The sequence below is a fragment of the Chiloscyllium plagiosum genome, unplaced genomic scaffold, assembly GCF_037043375.1.
Source record: "Chiloscyllium plagiosum isolate Xiang-an unplaced genomic scaffold, Cpla_swu_hap1 HiC_scaffold_9, whole genome shotgun sequence".
In the NCBI taxonomy this organism is placed as follows: domain Eukaryota; kingdom Metazoa; phylum Chordata; class Chondrichthyes; order Orectolobiformes; family Hemiscylliidae; genus Chiloscyllium; species Chiloscyllium plagiosum.
In genome coordinates this window covers 39,094,723-39,114,088 of record NW_028270147.1, presented here as the reverse complement: position 1 = coordinate 39,114,088, position 19,366 = coordinate 39,094,723, and the positions used below count along the sequence as shown (strand labels likewise).

The following is a 19,366-nucleotide window of genomic DNA, read 5'->3' as shown; positions in this document are numbered from 1 at the left end:
ATCAGATACTTGCTAAATGTAACACCACAAGTTTCCATGATGTTGAACAAAGAACAGACTAGACAGAATTCAAATGGTAATACAACTAACAAAGCTATACCAATATCCAATCAGAATTAACCTGAGGTAAATTTGGGTAACAAATACAAAATATTGAACACCCCATGAAGCAGATCAAATAGAAAATGTGGTCAAGGTAGATCGTATACCATGCATTTCTCAGCAACTTGCCCCCCCCCCCCCCCCCCCCCCCCGCCCCCCATCCCACTCTCAAACACTAATAACACTATGAATCACCAAATCTCATTAAACATTTATAAGGCATTCAAATTATTCACTTTTTTGAGCCAGGTTCTAGAACTCCCTCAATGGCTGATCCATCATGGGTTGTCTCAACAGCTGCTCACATTCTAGATGTTCACTCTCCGAATGAGGACTGTGCTCCCCAGAATTCAGGATATTGCACTTCAGCATCTACTCACAGGCACAATTTCAACTTTGGACAGGAGCTTTGCCATGTTTCTCTGAGCTCTAACCTTGCTCAGCTGTAGACAGTCAAGACTGCTTGTGGGCTCCTTTAATGACACATGGCTTCTACCAAGCCCCCTGAAATCCTAGGACATTACCTGAGCTCTAACCCTGTCACCTACTGCAGCTCTCTGCCCCCTGAACATCTCCTGAGATATAACAGCTTGGAGCCTGTATGAAAGCACCTTTTTGGGATGGAGCTTCCTTTCCTTGCTCCCCAGTAACTGACTGACAAGCAGCCCAAAGGCATCAACTTACTGGATGTAGGTTTGCTCACTGAACTGGAAGGTTCGGTTTCAGACGTTTCATCACCATACTAGGTAACATCATCAGTGTGCCTCTGGATGAAGCACTACTGGTATGGCCCGCTTTTTATTTATGTTCTTAGGTTTCCTTGGGTTGGTGATGTCATTTCCTGTGGCAATGTCATTTCCTGTGGTGATGTCATTGCCTGTTCTTTTTCTCAGGAGGTGGTAAATGGAATCCAAGTCAATGTGTTTGTTGATTGAGTTCTGGTTGGAATGTCATGCTTCTAGCAATTGTTGCACGTGTCTCTGTTTGGCTTGTCCTTGGATGGATGTGTTGTCCCAGTCAAAGTGGTGTCGGAGGCTGAGCACTGACCTTATAGAGGTTTACAAAATTATGAGCGGCATTGATAGGATAAATAGACAAAGTCTTTTCCCTGGGTCGGGGAGTCCAGAACTTGAAGGCATAGGTTTAGGGAGAAAGGGGTGAGATATAAAAGAGAGCTAAATAGGAAGGGTTTGGAGGGATATGGGCCAGGTGCTGGCAGGTGGGACTAGATTGGGTTTGGATATCTGGTCAGCATGGACAGGTTGGACCGAATGGTCTGTTTCCATGCTGTATATTTCTATGACTATGACTCTATAGTGTCCTTCTCATCTGTATGTAAAGATATGAGTGAGATTGGGTCATATCTTTTTGTGGTTAGTTGATGTTGATGTTCCTGGTGGCTAGTTTTCTGCCTGTTTGTCCAATGTAGTAAACATGTAAATAAAAAGTGGGCCATACCACCAGTGCTTCATCCGGAGGCTCACTGATGATGTTGCCTAGTATGGTGATGAAACGTCTGAAACCGAAACTTCAAGCTCAGTGAGCAAACCCACATCCAGAACCTCAAACTGAGAATGCAACTGAATTGAATTGAATTGATTTTATTGTTATGTGCACCAAGGCACTGTGAAAAGCCTTATCTTGCAAGCAATACAGGCAGATCACATAGTTAAGTAGCATAGATAGTAATTAATAGGTAAACAGCCGCAAAAACAAAAACACAGGTACAGGTGAATGTTAAGCATTGGTGAGTCCATTCAGTATTCTAACAACAGTACGATAGAAACTGTGGCAAAACTGGCTGGTGTGCGTGTTCAGGGTTCTGTACCTTCTCCCCAATAGTAGAGGTTGTAGAAAAGTATTGCTAGGGTGGGATGGATCTTTGAGAATGCTGGCTGCCTTTCCTGAACAGCAGGCCTGGTAGATTCTATAGATGGGAGGTTGGCCCTTGTGATTGTCTGGGCTAAGTTCACCACTCTCTGTAACCATCTCTGATCTTGACTGGTACAGTTGCCATACCAGGTAGTGATACATCCAGACAGAATGCTCTCGATGGCACACCTATAAAAGTTGGCAAGGGTGTTTGCTGTCATGACAAATGTCCTCAGCTGCCTGAGGAAAAAGAGGCATTGTTGGACCTTTGTAACCAGTGCATCCACATGAGAGTCCAAGAAAGCTTGTTGTGGATGCAACTCCCAGGAACTTGGCACTCTCCACTCATTCCACCTCTTGCTATTAATGTGTAGGGGGGCATGGGTTACATCCCCCCGAAAGTCAATAATGAGTTCCTCAGTTTTGGTGGCATTGAGAGCTAGGTTGTTCTCAGTGAACCATTTTTCCAGGTCTTCCACTTCCCGTCTGTAGTCTGTTTCATCGCAATCTGAGATTCGACCAACCTATGGTGGTGTCATCAGTGAACTTCTAAATGGCATTAGTCTGGTATTTGACAACGCAGCCATAGAGTCATAGAGATGCACAGCATGGAAACAGAACCTTCAGTCCAACCCGTTTATGCCGACTAGATATCCCAACCCAATCTAGTCTCACCTGCCAGCACCGGCCCATATCCCTCCAAGCCCTTCCTATTCATATACCCATCCAAATGCCTCTTAAATGTTGCAATTGTACCAGCCTCCACCACATCCTCTGGCAGCTCATTCCATACACGTACCACCTTCTGTGTGAAAAGATTGCCTCTTAGTTCCCTTTTATATCTTTCCCGTCTCACCCTAAACTTATGCCCTCTAGTTCTGGACTCCCCCACCCCAGGAAAAAGACATTGTCTATTTATCCTATCCGTGCCCCTCATAATGTTGTAAACCTCTATAAAGTCACCCCTCAGCCTCCAACGCTCCAGGGAAAACAGCCCCAGCCTGTTCAGCCTCTCCCCATAGTTCAAATCCTCCAACCCTGGCAACAGCCTTGTAAATCTTTTCTGAAGCCTTTCAAGTTTCACAACATCTTTCCGATAGGAAGGAGATCAGAATTACACGCAATATTCCAACAGTGGCCTAACCAATGTCCTGTACAGCCGCAACATAACCTCCTAACTCCTGTACTCAATACTCTGACCAAGAAAGGAAAGCATACCAAAAGCCTTCTTCACTATCCTATCTACCTATGACTCAACTTTCAAGGAGCTATGAACCTATATTCCAAGGTCTTTTTGTTTAACAACACTCTCTGGGACCTTACCATTAAGTGTATAAGTCCTGCTAAGATTTGCTTTCTCAAAATGCAGCACCTCGCATTTATCTGAATTAAACTCCATCTGCCACTTCTCAGTCCATTGGCCCATCTGATCAAGATCCTGTTGTAATTTGAGGTAACCTTCTTCGCTGTCCACTACACTTCCAATTTTGGTGTCACCTGTAAACTTACTAACTGTACCTATTACGCTCGCATCCAAATCATTTATGTAAATGACAAAACGTAGAGGACCCAGCACCGATCCTTGTGGCAGTCCACTGGTCACAGGCCTCCAGTCTGAAAACAACCCTCCACCACCACCCTCTGTCTTCTATCTTTGAGCCAGTTCTGTATCCAAATGACCACTTCTCCCTTTATTCCATGAGATCTAACCTTGCTTTTCAGTCTTCCATGGGGAACCTTGTTGAATGCCTTACTGAAGTCCATATAGATCACATCTACCACTCTGCCCTCATCGATCATCCTTGTTACTTCTTCAGAAAAATGAGTCAAGTTTGTGAGACATGATTTCCCATGCATAAAGCCATGTTGACTATCCCTAATCAGTCTTTGATTTGGAGATGCCGGTGTTGGACTGGGGTGTACAAAGTTGTCACAATCACCTGATGAAGGAGTGACACTCCGAAAGCTAGTGTGCTTCCACTTAAACCTGTTGGACTATAACCTGGTGTTGTGTGATTTTTAACTTGATCAGTCCTTGCCTTTCCAAATACATGTTCATCCTGTCCCTCAGGATTCCCTCCAACAACTTGCCCACCCCCGACATCAGGCTCACCGGTCTATGGTTCCCTGGCTTGTCCTTACTACCCTTCTTAAAGAGTGGCACCATGTTAGCCAACTTCCAGTCTTCCGGCACCTCACCTGTGACTATCGATGATACAAATATCTCAGCAAGAGGTCCAGCAATCACTTCTCTAGCTTCCCACAGAGTTCTCGGATACATCTGATCAGGTCCTGGGGATTTATCCACCTTTATGTGTTTCAAGACATCCAGCATTTCCTCCTCTGTAATATGGACATTTTGCAAGATGTCACCATCTATTTCACTACTTTCTATATCTTCCATATCCTTTTCCACAGTAAACACTGATGCAAAATACTCGTTTAGTATCTCCCCCATTTTCTGCGGCTTCACGCAAAGGCCAACTTGCTGATCTTTGAGGGGCCCTATTCTCTCCCTAGTTATCTTTTTGTCCTTAATGTATTTGTAAAGACCCTTTGGATTCTCCTTAACTCTATTTGCCAAAGCTATCTCATGTCCCTTTTTTGTCCTCCTGATTTCCCTCTTAAGTATATTCCTACTGCCTTTAAACTCTTCTAAGGATTCACTCGATCTATCCTGTCTATACCTGATCAATGCTTCCTTCTTTTTCTTAACCAAACCCTCAATTTCTTTAGTCATCCAGCATTCCCTATACCTACCAGCCTTTCCCTTCACCCTAACAGGAGTATGCTTTCTCTGGATTCTCGTTATCTCATTTCTGAAAGCTTCCCATTTTCTAGCTGTCTCTTTACCTGCGAACATCTGCCCCCAATCAGCTTTTGAAAGTTCTTGCCTAATACTATCAAAATTAGCCTTTCTCCAATTTAGAAATTCAACTTTTAGACCTGGGTGTTTTGCACCTTCTCTAGTAGGTACATCCACATACTAAATCAGAAAATCTTCTTGTACACACTTAACAAATTCCTCTCCATCTAAACCTTTAACACTATAGCAATCCCAGTCTATGTTTGTATAGTTAAAATCCCCTGTCATAACCACCCTATTATTCTTACAGATAACTGAGATCTCTTTCCAAATTTGTTTCTCAATTAACCTCTGACTATTAGGAGGTCTATAATACAATCCCAATAAGGTGATCATCCCTTTCTTATTTCTCAGTTCCACTCAAATAACTTCCCTGGATGTATTTCCAGGAATATCCTCCCTCAGCACAGCTGTAATGCTGTCCTTTATCAAAAATGCCACTCTCCCTCCTCTCTTGCCTCCCTTTCTATCCTTCCTGCAGCATTTGTATCCTGGAACACTAAGCTGCCAGTCCTGCCCATCCCTGAGCCATGTTTCTGTAATTGCTATGATATCCCAGTCCCATGTTCCTAACCATGCCCCGAGTTCATCTGCCTTCCCTGTTAGGCCCCTTGCATTGAAATAAATGCAGTTTAATTTATTAGTCCTACCTTGTCCCTGCCTGCCCTGACTGTTTGACTCGCTGCTATTCTCGACTGTACCAGTCTCAGATTGATCTCTTTCCTCCCTCTCTCCCTCTCCCTGGGTCCCACACTCCACCCTCCCCACCCCCCCACCAACTTTACTAGTTTAAATTCTCCCAAGCAGCTTCAGCACATCTCCATGCCAGTATATTAGTCCCCTTCCAATTAAGGTGTAAACCGTCCTTCTTGTACAGGTCACTTCACAGTGATTACAGTAGGGAGCTGAGTATGCACCCCTTGTTGGCTCCAGTGTTGAGTATTAGTGAGGATGAAATATTGTACCAATTTTCACTGATTATGGCCTATGGGTTAGGAAACTGAGGATCCAGTTGCAGAGAGTGGGGCTGAGTCTGAGATCACTAAATTTCGTAATCAGTACAAATCTTCTCAAAATTCGGTATCAACTTACTTTTCTGACTGCCTCCATCCAACTGACTGTCAGTAACCCTTGACCTATTCTGAGTGACCTATTGAAAACCATACAACAAGCTAAGGCAGCATTCAAAGTAACTACTATTTAGGAACAATGCCTATATTCTCTGAACATTACTATTTTCATAGACTGCCTGACGTACACAGTACAACTTATATACAACAAAATAATTTCCATCACAATGTATAATTGTACATGATTTCAACTAAATTTTCAAATAATTCTAATTGATAGAATAAGCCATATGTTCACAATTCGAGATATTTCCAAGTCATTCTTTTTAAGCAGAATTGGGATGGAGATAGAAAAGTATGTGAAATATACAGATTACTCTCAACTGGCTTGGAAATTATCAGAGCCCTGAGACTCAAAGGGTCTTAACTGTTCAATGTTGTTGTTTTTTTCCCTCTTTCTGTCATAAATCAGCTTGTCATGCTTGGGGCCATTTGATACTCCGTATTTTCTTTAATTTACAACACTCAGAATCTATTGACAATGAATCTATAGAGGTCGCAGGTTAATTTCTTATCAATATAGAATCAGCAGGCCATTAGTCATAGAGTGAAGGTGGTAGGAGCAAAAAATAAGGATATTCCCCTTCTACTATACACCATGGGCATGCAATGCTCATTTTATTAGACTATTACTGCGCTAAAGTACATAGCACCTAAGTGTGTTCACACTAGATAAGGGTACAATTTGATTAAGTGGACTAAATTTTGAAAGAAAAGCTCATTTCCTGTCCAAATTATTTATATTCCTAGTGCGTAGCATATTTTGACTGTGTAACATATGCGTTTTAAATGTGCTTCAATAAACTTTTCCCCTCTTTTATTGGTTTAAAAATGTTGGTTTTCCTTTCCTGTCAAAGTTATAGGAAATGAGTACTGCTGTTACACTTAACTTTTATTGCTGCACTTCTGCTGACATCTGCCGAATTCTGGTGTCAAACTGAAATAAAACAGCTGCAGTGCTCCTTCATGATGGCAAAGAGATCACTACAAAAGTTGATTTTAACAGTCTTCAGTTGTGCTAGTTGCACCATAATAATTTGGCAGCAGATTTTAGCAAACAACTGACCAATATTTTAAAGAAAGAAGGGAAGGATTTTTAAAAAAACTCTCATGTCCTCGATTTAAACCACTATTAACTTGTGTTGCAAATGTTGTGCACCTACAAAACCTGAAGTTGCTCAGGGTATAACTAATTTCTCCTAGTTTTGTTCCAGTTTTAGATGTATTTAACAATATGAATGCACCATAGATTCTATTGTAAGGGTTAGCATTCAAATGAGTTGTCACACTGGCCCAGAAACGTCATGCACCATGTTTACCTCAGTGGAAGATGAATTTCACTTACCAATGCTCTAATAGATGTTCTTGGGTCAACTCATTTAAATATACATTAGAACTTTAACAAACACAAATCTCCATGCTTCATTAAAATAGGAGTGACAAACTTGGTACATGGGAGATAGATGGCCTTTACATAGTCAGTTCTGGAGTGAACAGATAATCTCGAGTGAAATGCAGAGAAGATGCAAGTTCTGGTGGCAGGGTGGCTCAGTGATTAGCACTGCTGCCTCACAACATCAGTGACCAACCTTCAATTCCAGCATTGGGAGTCTGTCTGAGTGGAGTTTCCACATTCTCCCCATGTCTGTGTGAGGTTCCACACACAGGCCAAAGATGTGCAGTTTAGGTGGATTGGCCATGCTAAATTGTCCATAGTGTTCAGGAATGTGTAGGTTAGGTAGATTAATCGAGGGAAATGCAGGTTATACGGATTGGTTAGTGGGGATTCTCATTGGCAGGTCAGTGTGAGCTAAATGGCCTGCTTCCATATTGTAAGGATTCTGTGAACTGACAGTCAAAACAATCAGTGCTGGTTTAGGAGGTAGGATTAGAGGGAAGAAAAAGAGAAAAGGGATTGAATATTCTGCATTCGTGTTAGGAACCTACCAAAAATGTGATTTTTGTTCTGAATGTAGGGAACTCCTGCACTGTCAGCCCCTGTGCAATGTACAATGACCTGATTCAGGAGCTTCAGTATACTGCATAGACTGTCCCTATTTGTCTAAGAAGCAGATAAGTCCTTGTAAGATCCTGATGGTCTTCTTGATGACCATATTTTAATTGCATATGCCTCACCGCAGAGCTCCCATGCTGCTGCACAGACCATTCTCAGTGGAGTTTCTAACACTGGGAAAAATACATTTTGTCACCTGTAAACCATCTAAGGAGATCAAAGCGGATAAAAGAAGGTGGCAGTGAGCTGTCTTCTTCAACCACTGCAGTCCATGTGCTGGAGGTAGGCCTGCAATGCTGTTAAAGACTTTGAACAAACAAAACTGAAGAAACAGCAATATATTTTCATGTCAGGATGGTAAGTGGCTTAGAGGAGAACTTGCAGGTAGTGACATTCCCACATCTTGCCTTTCAAATAGAGATGATTATGGGTTTGAAAGGTGCTGTCAAAGGACCTTTGGTGAATTTCTGTATTTTGTAGATGGTATGCACTGCTGTTACTGAGTGTTGATGATGGAGGGAGTGATTGTTTATGGTGGTGATGCCAACCAAGTCAGCTGCTTTGTCCTGCTTGGTGTGGAGCTTCTTGAGTGCTGCACCCATCCATGCAAGTCGAGAATATTGCATCAGTCCTAATTCAGTCTTCTCAATATCTAATTAGAAGAAATGGCTAAGTGCTTATTTGACCTGATTATACAAATTGAATTGTACAATATATGTATTATGAGGTGATATGTATGAATTATATAATATAAATTGCACATAGGCATTGTGGGAGAGCAAGTAAAAATAATGCTCTGAGGGCACACAGAAAACATGGGTGACATGTCGTTGTGAATATACTTCCACACCCGTAAATATAGATGTACTTTCAAACAGTAAATGTGTGAAAGACTGTTGTTTTAGTTGTGGGACCTGGATGTGGGCTTACCATGTTAGAGTTAAGCAGCATCATCATACATCCCAACGAGAATAGAAGTTATATTTGTGCGACATTTCCTATCTCCAATAAGCACCCTGAATACCAACAGATTTTAGATATTTTTCAACCGTTATGTTCATGAGTACAACTAAGAAATGACATTTTAGTGAGGAGATCACTGACTCCAATGGTAATGTGGACACCTTGAAATAGGTTCTTGCATCTATTAATGTTCCACACTTATATCCACTTAGAGTGTGTGATTACTTCATTATTCATGAATTCCTCTATTTCCTTCCTCCAATTGTACAGAGCACAGGATGCCAGGATTATGCAGCACATTCTATTTGGAATGTACTGCAAGACCCTTCCAGATCAATCCAAGCATCAGAACATCATTTTGAGGAGCCTTATCTGCTGAAGAAGAGTGGGCTATATTGTATCGGTGTTCTGCCTTGGTCAGCAGATTCTGTGAAGGAATCATCAACCAAGGTTGATGAAGGTAGTCCTAGTCTCCTATCAGCCATCCATTTGGTCCCTTGAATGAGGCAGGAACTTGGGATTTATCAAGAATTAAGGCATCATGGTACCTTCCAGGATGCCTCAAAGATATGGCAGTGATATGGCAATGGGGGTTTGGCCACTGAGCAAGTGGAATCCTTTCCTGGTAATGAATTCAGCTGCATTATTTTACAGTGCAATGTGCCTAAAGTCTGTAGCATCCTAGCCAAGAAGCTGTGAAAAAATTTCTATTGTAGGGGCTGTAGCACTGACTTTGTCACAATCACCCTGGGACCCTAGCTACCTGACACCTTATTTACCTGTTACCCTGGCACTCTACCCATGTGGCCTCATTCCCATATGGCACCCTAACCTTCCACTCACCCTTATGCACCTAAATAATAAAAGGGAATGCTGGAGAAACTCAGCAGGTCTGGAAGCATCTATGGAAAGAGAAATAGAGGAAACATTTTAAATGCAGAAAGACTCTTTTTCCTTACATACTCATCCTTCACTGAAACTGTCAAAGTTGTGATCTGTGATGCTGGATGTTTAAATCTCAGAATATGGCAACTATTAATGTGAAAAAGGGGTCTTCCCCAGACTATCCTGCATGACAAGGATTTAAGGTCTTTCTGAATGTAAAAAAGTAGGAGCAGAGTGACAATCTGACTGTGATTGCCATCGTTCAGAAAATCCAACAAAAATAGTTGCTCTTTTTGCTGGTTACATGGCAATGATTGACACAGTTTTAGATAGGGATGTTGTGTCAACTGGTGAGTGGATATTAGCTGTAGAGACAGAAATGTACCTCACTGAATCAGAAAAAGTTAATGAGGAAATGACTTACAACACACTCCATCAAGATGGCTGTCACGTGTTGAGATTTATGCAGTGTTCATGTAAAGGGTCAAAGCACATAAAATTAAATTCTTTGTAAAGTGTATATTAAAAAAAAACAGCTGATGATAGTAAGTATGTAATGGCAACCTGTCAAAGTCCATTATTCTAGTAGTCGATTTACTTATGAAGGATTTTTTTCACATTATATTTCTTCAAGTTTCTTACCCAAGGCTCTTAACAAGTATTTTGAACTATATACTGTTGTGTTATCCTATTTCATTCACTTTCACTTCATGCTTTCACTATATTCAGTATGCATTGGAATTGTTATAAAGTCATAGAGTCATACAGCACAGAAATGGACCCTTCGGTCCAACTAGTCCATCCGACCAAATTTCCCAAATTAAACTAATCTCACTTGCTTCTTCAAGATTTAATTGTTGACTTCCCATTGACAATATTAGTAGGTTTCTAAAATGTAATATGTTCTGTTTTCCTGTATGGTACATCTTGCATAATTTAGGTCTTCTCAATTCCTTTATGTCCCAACCTGCATATTTCTTCCAAAAAAGTACTTGCCAGCTACATCATTACTAACAGGCATTTCAAGATCATAGAACCATCATCATCATCATAGAATCCTTACAGTGTAGAAATAGGCCATTTGTCCCAACATGTCGGTGGAGTAACCCACCCAGACCCATCCCCCTACCCTATTATGCTACATTTACTATGACTAATGCACCTAACTCAAATATCCCTGAATACTATGGGTAATTTAGCATAGCCAATTCATCTAACCTGCATATCTTTGGATTGTGGGAGGAAACTGGAGCACCTGGACACAGGGAGAATGTGCAAACTCCACACAGACAGTCGCCGAGGCTGGAATCAAACCCAGGTCCCTGTGAGGCAGCAGTGCTAACCACTAAGCCACCGATGTTTCAAGCAAGAGGAGGATGGAAATTTTTGTTTATTTCAATTGTATGGTATTACTCAAATGAGTAGGATGAATTAATACACCATTTTGAGGTTTAAATGCTTCTCATGGCTATGTGTCCTCAACAATACTGCAAGATCTGAATATACAGGAGATATTAAGGAACAGATGCCTCAGTATGGATCACCACTGGGTAGTCTTTTTCCTTGATGAAATCCTCTCCTGATATAACCTTGGGGCTAGTATTCCCAACCAATGAATTGTGATCTATATTAGAATATACATTGAGTCTGCATTCATCACTTTTCTTTCCCCAACTGATCGCTGAATCATCAATTTCAACAATAAAACACTTCAGTAAAGTGAATTCCAATGCCTCACTGGCTCTAGTCGCAGCACTATGACGGAATTCTTTTTGTGATTGCACCACCTTTAGTACTTTTAGCTCCTTGCTGAAAAGAAACATAAAAATGTCGCTCACTCCATGCTCCCACCTAATTTGAGAGAATCCTGCTCATAGGAGTGTCAGAGGTGCATTGCTAAAGCTCTCAAGGTCATTGAGTCATAGAGTCATAGAGATGTACAGCATGGAAACAGACCCTTCGGTCCAACTCGTCCACGCCGACCAGATATCCCAACCCAATCTAGTTCCACTTGCTAGCACCTGGCCCATACCCATCAAGATGCCTTTTAAATGTTGCAATTGTACTAACCTCTACCACTTCCTCTGGCAACTCATTCCATACACATGCCACCCTCCGCGTGAAAAAGTTGCCGCTTAGGTCTCTTTTATATTTTTCCCTTCTCACCCTAAATTAATGCCCTCTAATTCTGGACTCACCCACCTCAGAGAAAAGGTCACCCCTCAGCCTCCGATGCTCCAGGGAAAACAGCTTTAGCCTATTCAACACCTCCCTATCGCTCATATCCTCCAACCCTAGCAACATCCTTGTAAATTTTTTCTGAACCTTTTCAAGTTTCACAACTTCCTTCCAATGGGAAGGAGACCTGAATTACATGCAATATTCCAGCAGTGACCAAGCAATGTCCTGTACAGCCACAACATGACCACCCAACTCCTGTACCCAATAGTCTGATGAATAAAGGAAAGCATACCAAACACCTTCTTCACTATCCTATCTACTTGCGACTCTACTTTCAAGAAGCAATGAACCTACACTCCAAGGTCTCTTTGTTCAGCAATACTCCCTAGGACCTTATCATTAAGTGTATAAGTCTTGCTAAGATTTGCTTTCCCAAAGTGCAGCACTTTGCATTTATCTAAATTAAACTCCATCTGTCACATCTCAGCCCATTCGCCCATCTGATCAAGATCCCGCTGTAATCTGAGGTAACCTTCTTCGCTGTCCACTACACTTCCAAATTTGGTGTCATTTGCAAACTTACTAACTATACCTCTTATGCTCAAACCCAAATCATTTAGATAAATGATGAAAAGTAGTGGACCCAGTACAGATCCTTGTGGCGCTCCACTGGTCACAGGCCACCAGTCTGAAAAACAGCCCTCCACCACCTGCCTCTGTCTTCTACCTTTGAGCCAGTTCTGTATCGAAATGGCTAGTTTTCCCTGTATTTCATGGGAGCTAACCTTGCTAACCAGTCTCCCATGGGGAACCTTGTCAAACGCTTTACTGAAATCCATACAGATCACGTCCACTGCTCTGCCCTCATCAATCCTCTGTGTTACTTCTTCAAAAATCTCAATCAAGTTTGGGAGACATGATTTCCCACGCACAAAGCCATGTTGACTATCCCTAATCAGTTCTTGCCTTTCCAAATACATGTCTGGGACAAGTTGTGTTTGTCCAGTTCCTACCTTGGTTTGTTCCTGATGGTGTTAGGTAGCATAGGCCTATAATGATAGCATAGTAAGAGTCCTCTCATTGGATCACTCAGTATCTTTCCAATCTTAATTATTTTGTGAATGACTTTTGAATTGCTCCACAAATGGAAATATTGTCTTCCTCACTGGGAAGTGGTAATGTCACTGGACTACAAGCTAGAGACCTGGACAAATGTTTTGGGGACACAGATTCAAATGTGACCATACAAGTCTGATTGTATTTAAATTCAATTAATCTGGAATTGGAAGCTACTCTCAGGAATGACATCTGGTAAACTAACAGCATTTCCATCATCTGCAGTCATTGTTTTTACTTCTGCCGTGAAATCCTGTCAAGTTTACTAATGTCCATTAGAAGGATATCTGACATCCTTACCTGGTCTGGTTTGCATAAGTTTACAGTGAAGTGGTGAACTTAACTGTTTATTGAAATGGCTTTTCCAAACTGCTCAGTTCAAAGTCAATCAGGAATGTACTAACAATGCTGATGAAAGAATGAAGGAAATTGCCAAGTTGTCATTTAGTGGCTCCATTTGTAGCACTTGCCTCTCAGCTTGAAGTTTGTGGGCTCACGTCCTATGCCAGGAACTGAGAAGGCAAATCTAGGTTGATATGTCAGTGCACACTGAGCATGTACACTCTCAGCAGTGCTACTCTGCTGGTGAGATGTTAAATGGAAGCCCTGTTTTCCCTCTGAACTGACAAGCTAGAAATCTGAGATGTGAATACCCCTATAACCAGCAAAACATAAGTAATGCCTTTATGGCTTTGGCTTAAAACTAGTCCCTTTAGACTTTTGATAGCGAGCAAGCCCAACCATGCTGCGATGTCAGTCCATTGGTTTCATTTAAAATGTTTACTGTAGAATAGGGAATTCAACTGGCTTCATAAAACATTTTATTTCACTACTGTTGCAGTTAGAAACAAAAAACACAATGAATTAGACTTTGTTGTAATTGCTCTGGGCCTCTGTTATTAGCAACTTCTGCTATCATTTAAAATTAACACTGAAGGATTTTAACTGCAATAAAGCAATTGTTCAATAGCAGTTAATTATTTATTTTTTAATATGGGAAACCAACAACTTACTGGCTAAAGTCTCTGGAATTCTACAGCTAGAATTTAAGACTTGGATTGGAATAAATTACAAAAAGAACCAACTTCTCATGGTTGAACTTCTTAGGAATATGGGAACAGGAGTAGGCTATTCAGCCCATCTGCCTGCTCTGCCATTTAACACAATTATGGCAGATTGAACTCTTTAATGCCTTTTGCCCACACTATCCTCAAACCTTTTGCTCCACTGGTAATCAGAAATCTATCAAAACATACTTGAAATACTCAAAAAAAGTGAGCTTTTACACCCTTTTTGGGTAGAGATTTCCAAAGATTCACAACCCTTTGAGTGAAATGTTTTCACCTCATCATAGTCCTAACTGACATCCACCTTATTTTCACATTGTTTCACCTGTTTCAATCCTTGACCAGGGAAACATGTTACCTGATTCTACCCTGCGTGGATGTTTATGTATTTTATAGGTGTCAATGAGAATAGAAGTCCAGTTTGACAAATTTCTACACATAAGACAGTCCTGCCATCCTGGGAACAAGTCTGGTGAAATTTTGTTGCACTCCCTATATGCCAATAATACTCTTATTGAAACAAGGAGACCAAAACTTCACACAACACTCCAGCTACAGATGAAACAAATTTCCATACAACTCAAACAAGACTCCACTACTCGTGTAACTATTTCTTTATATGCTGTACTATTCAAAGTGCAGGATGTTAGTTCTTTACTCCCTATATCCAGACCCCATGTTGAACTACAGGCATATTTGGGGTAGATGGGTGGATGGAGTCAGTTTGATACTCACTCACACCTAGACTTTCATAATTCCTGGGTGCCTCAGTTGGGTTTACCATTGGATTTTCAAATGTGTTGACACTTCAGGGAATACAATTTTTAATGTTTGTCCAGAGGCTTATTTACAATAGCAATGCACTTCAAAGCCTTCTGATTCATGGATAAGGTTTGCTGTGTGAGGTAGGGAACAGCAGAGATGTCAAGGGAACAATTCCCCATGCTTGCAGAAGTCCTTTCAAACTACAGCTGGAAGTGGCCAGGGAATGGAAGGAAACTATTTTTCTAATCAGTAAGCAGAGAACGAAACATGTCCTTCAGGCATGGGGGACATTGAACAGATTGCCAGTTTCAGTATTATCATTCCAGAACAAGGATCCTTTGCACAAAATGTTTCAATGTATTCTCAAAAGGTGCTCGGTTAATTACAGCTCCTTGTTTCTCCAACCTCTCAGCAGTGCACACATTGTGTTTTAACCCTTTGTCCATCCCTCTTAACAATTCTCTTTCCTTTATCAAACTCTTCACCACCCAGCATAAGATCACACTGTACCATATCACACTCTTGTTACAAATATATAATTAACTCTTCCCTTCTCTCTACCAGAGTAACTGAACCATTCTTTTCAAGTTTGCTCAGCTTTACTCAGTCACATTCTGTCACCGCTCTTTCCTCTTCCTATTCCAAGCACCTACATTCAATGCAATTATTTCCCTTCCAATGCTGATTTCTGAACTTCTTCTGTGCATCTGATACTCCACATGTTTACATGTTCTCCATTTTAGGATGTACTCATCACCTCTCCCCATCCCTCTGTGCGCAAGAAAAGGAATGAGACCGTGGTTGGACACCCCAATCTTATAATGCTATTGGCTCTGGAAGCGCAAATGTTGAAAATCAGTGTAAGAGGATGGGGATTTCTGTTAACAGGGTCTTTGTACATTACTTGCATTACCTCAATAACCTCCTACATCACCCGGCATTAATTTAGAAAAAGACATTCAATTATCACATCCAGTGACTTTAACAGGAATAAAACACAAAGGATTTCCGTATCAGGCAACTAGCCCATATCCTTAGTTTCATGGCTGGGCAGCAAGTTGAAATTGTACCACCATATTGTCACTATATTTGCTGCACAGTGGTTAAGATGATTCCTGTCATGTGATATATTTGCTAAGGTAAGAATTGGTGTATTATCACTTTGAGTACAGTGTTGCTTTAAGATCTGAATATGCAGGTAGGCCAAGGACAAGGATATCATCAGATGACCACAGGGAACAGTCAATTTGCATTGCAGCACCCTAGGCTGAGGATGTGCCAAGAGGTTGCTTTGTGCTGTATGTCGTAGTTTTAGCCATAACTAAACCCACAAAAGACCTTCAAGTAAGTGGAATCCTGTATCTAATTTGCATTACATATAGATAACACAAGGAATAACATACGGCAGTGATTTAAAAATAAGAACAGAGAATACAATGATACAGATTTGATTTGAGGGAGAAACAGCAATTGAGCAATCCAAAAGTTCCTATAGTTGAGAAAGCAGAAGAAAATATGGTTCCTTTACAAACAGTGAATACCTCCAAGCTGGAGGGGATTGTGCAGATAGCCAGTTGAATCAGGATAATGATATTGGAAGTTTTGAGGGCTATCTGGCACCATCTCCATGCAGGACAGAGAAAAAGTGCATGACAATTTAAACAAAGCTGGACAAAACAAGACAAAGGTAAAAGTAGAAAGATTAGCAAATACATTGCTGAAGACACTGACATAGTATCCCAATACAGCTGGTAATGACATTACTGCAAATACCTGCATGTCTAAAGCACTTCAAAAGACAAAAGAACAGCAGAAGAAGAGATACCAAATCCTACAGCATGAAATGGAAGTTTATGGATCTCTCGTCTGAGTTCAAACTTTTTAAAAGAAGCGTGAAGTTCCATTGACCAAGTAGTTCAGCATTGGATAAATGAACCAAAAAGGATGGTGTAATCAGGCTATGGCTGGATCTGAGACATTTAAATCTCTCCTTAAAATGGTACAGGCACAAAATTCTAACACGAGAGAATTGAATTCAAGTTCACAGGATTTAAGTTCTTCTCCAAGTCAACATGGATTTTGTTTGATACATTTAGCTAAGAAATCTCAGGCTGTTGTTGCTTTCTAAACATTAATCGGAAGATATTGTTTTCAGATTTTAACAGTAGTTTCTCTGTCAGTCGGGATTTGATCCAGCAGCATATGGACTGAGTTACAGGTAGTGAAGCTTGGTGTGTACACAGTGCTGATGATACTATGGTAATGGGTAGAAACGAGGAAGAGTTATGATTGAAATCTTAAGAAGAATCTGATTTAAAGTCACTAAACTCAAACCGTTAACACCTTCTTCATCCCACAGATGCTGCTAGACCTGCTAAGTTTTGCCAGCAATTTTTGTTTTAATTCCAGATTTCCAGCAGCTACAGTTTTTTGTTTTATTACTGGATTAAGACCTTCACCCACTGATGTCAGTAGCTCATGTTTAACAGCAAAAAATATCAAGGGAATGCAATGGGGATGAAGTTATCTCAGTAATTGATTATTTTTCCAAATTTCCCATTGTTAGACAGTAAGGAACACTTCAAGTGCATGCAAAGCAAATATTGAATGCTGTATTAAGTCTGTTCAGTCCACCTGAAGAAATAATCTTTGTAGTATAGAGGCAAAGCTCTCAGGGACTTGTTGCCAAAATAAGGAATGACCATGTGAAATCCAAAACACAGCAAGGAAAAACATTGAGGAGAAACACAATCCAGCTAAGGAAAATATACAATACGCCAATTGTAGACAGTGGAAACAAAAACACACAACCAGATAATGGCAGTGCGAGGGAACACCAGGCCAACAATCAACACATCATTCACATGTCTGCAAATCAAGAGATGCTAAGGGAAAAATCCACATCTTCAGAAGATCTGGATGGATTGTCAAATAATCAAAACAGTACACTGACTCTAAGACTTCCGTATTCATAATTTTTGTTAACCTTGTCTTTGTACTTAAAACTTTTATAATCCTTATCTCATTATAAATAATTTTACCTTTACCCAATGTTTATATGCTGGAAATGTGTTGCTGGAAAAGCGCAGCAGGTCAGGCAGCATCCAGGGAACAGGAGAATCGACGTTTCGGGCATAAGCCCTTCCTTAAGAAGGGCTTATGCCCGAAACGTCGATTCTCCTGTTCCCTGGATGCTGCCTGACCTGCTGCGCTTTTCCAGCAACACATTTCCAGCTCTGATCTCCAGCATCTGCAGACCTCACTTTCTCCCCAATGTTTATATGCTTTCACTTTTAGCATACAGGTCTTGTTTTTGGAAATAGCAGGATTTTATTATTGCTTGAAGAGAGATGTTGCTTTCAGAGCTTAATACGCAGATGAGACAAGGGTCAGCACATCATCATGTGACCAGAGGCCACAGTCGCGAAATGTTGCAACACCCTAGGCCAAGGGTATGTCTAGAGATTGCTCTGTACTGTAAGAATTAGTTTTAACTGTAAATAAACCCACAAACATCATCAAGTAAACAGAATCCACATATCTCATTTGTATTGCAGGGGGGATAGTACAAAGCATCACTACCAGAATGATTACATTTTGGAAAGCTGTATCATTTGAAGGCCCAGGGCTAGTTGAGTAATAATTTACAGGCTTTTAGGATCTTGCAACGACAATTTACTGGAGTTACCAAATATCCACAAGCAGTTTAGTGTCGACACATCAGCTGAATGTCTGAATGATATCTTGAGTATTGTAATATATTTGTACCTTACCCACCCTCTGGTGTATCCTAGCATATTTGCAGCTTTCCATCCCTCTGGTGTATTATAATATATTTGCACCTTTCCTTCCCTCTGCAAATATACTTGTATGTGTTACTTTACCCTTGCTGTATTGTAATATATTTGTACCTTTCCTTCCTCTGTTGTATCAGTATATATTTTTATCTTTTCCTCCCTCTGAGATATTGTAATGTATTTGTACCTTTCCCTCCTACAATTTAAAAAGGGTCTGGAAACTATTCTTCCGTGAACTTTTCAGCAACATAACTACACATGGAGCCAGCGTGCCTGTACACCTCGCTGACCTAACATACTATTTATGATGCCAGGATGTGATGTAGACATGACTGAGACATTAATAACAGGTTGTAGCTGGTCATGAGAGGACAGATAGTGTTGCAAAGATTAATAGCCAATGTATGCACCAGCAGCCGTGCTTTTCGGGTCAGAGCCTGAGAGTGAGAGTCATCAATGCCAAATCCTGCACAGGCCAAAGGGGCAGATTCAAGATTCATTAGTCCCCACTGGCTGGACAATCAGAGTGTGCCACCAACAGTCACACCAACATTTATCAATTGAATTGAAAGCACCTATTGACAGTGATCTGTATGAACCCACAGCTG

The 19,366-nt window shown here is 40.9% G+C and overlaps 1 long non-coding RNA gene across 2 annotated transcripts in view; it reads right to left on the bottom strand.

Moving 5' to 3' along the window:
• LOC148149125 (uncharacterized) overlaps positions 1–19,366 on the bottom strand; it is a 236,805-nt gene that overhangs the window by 63,105 nt on the left and 154,334 nt on the right. The window lies entirely within an intron of this gene.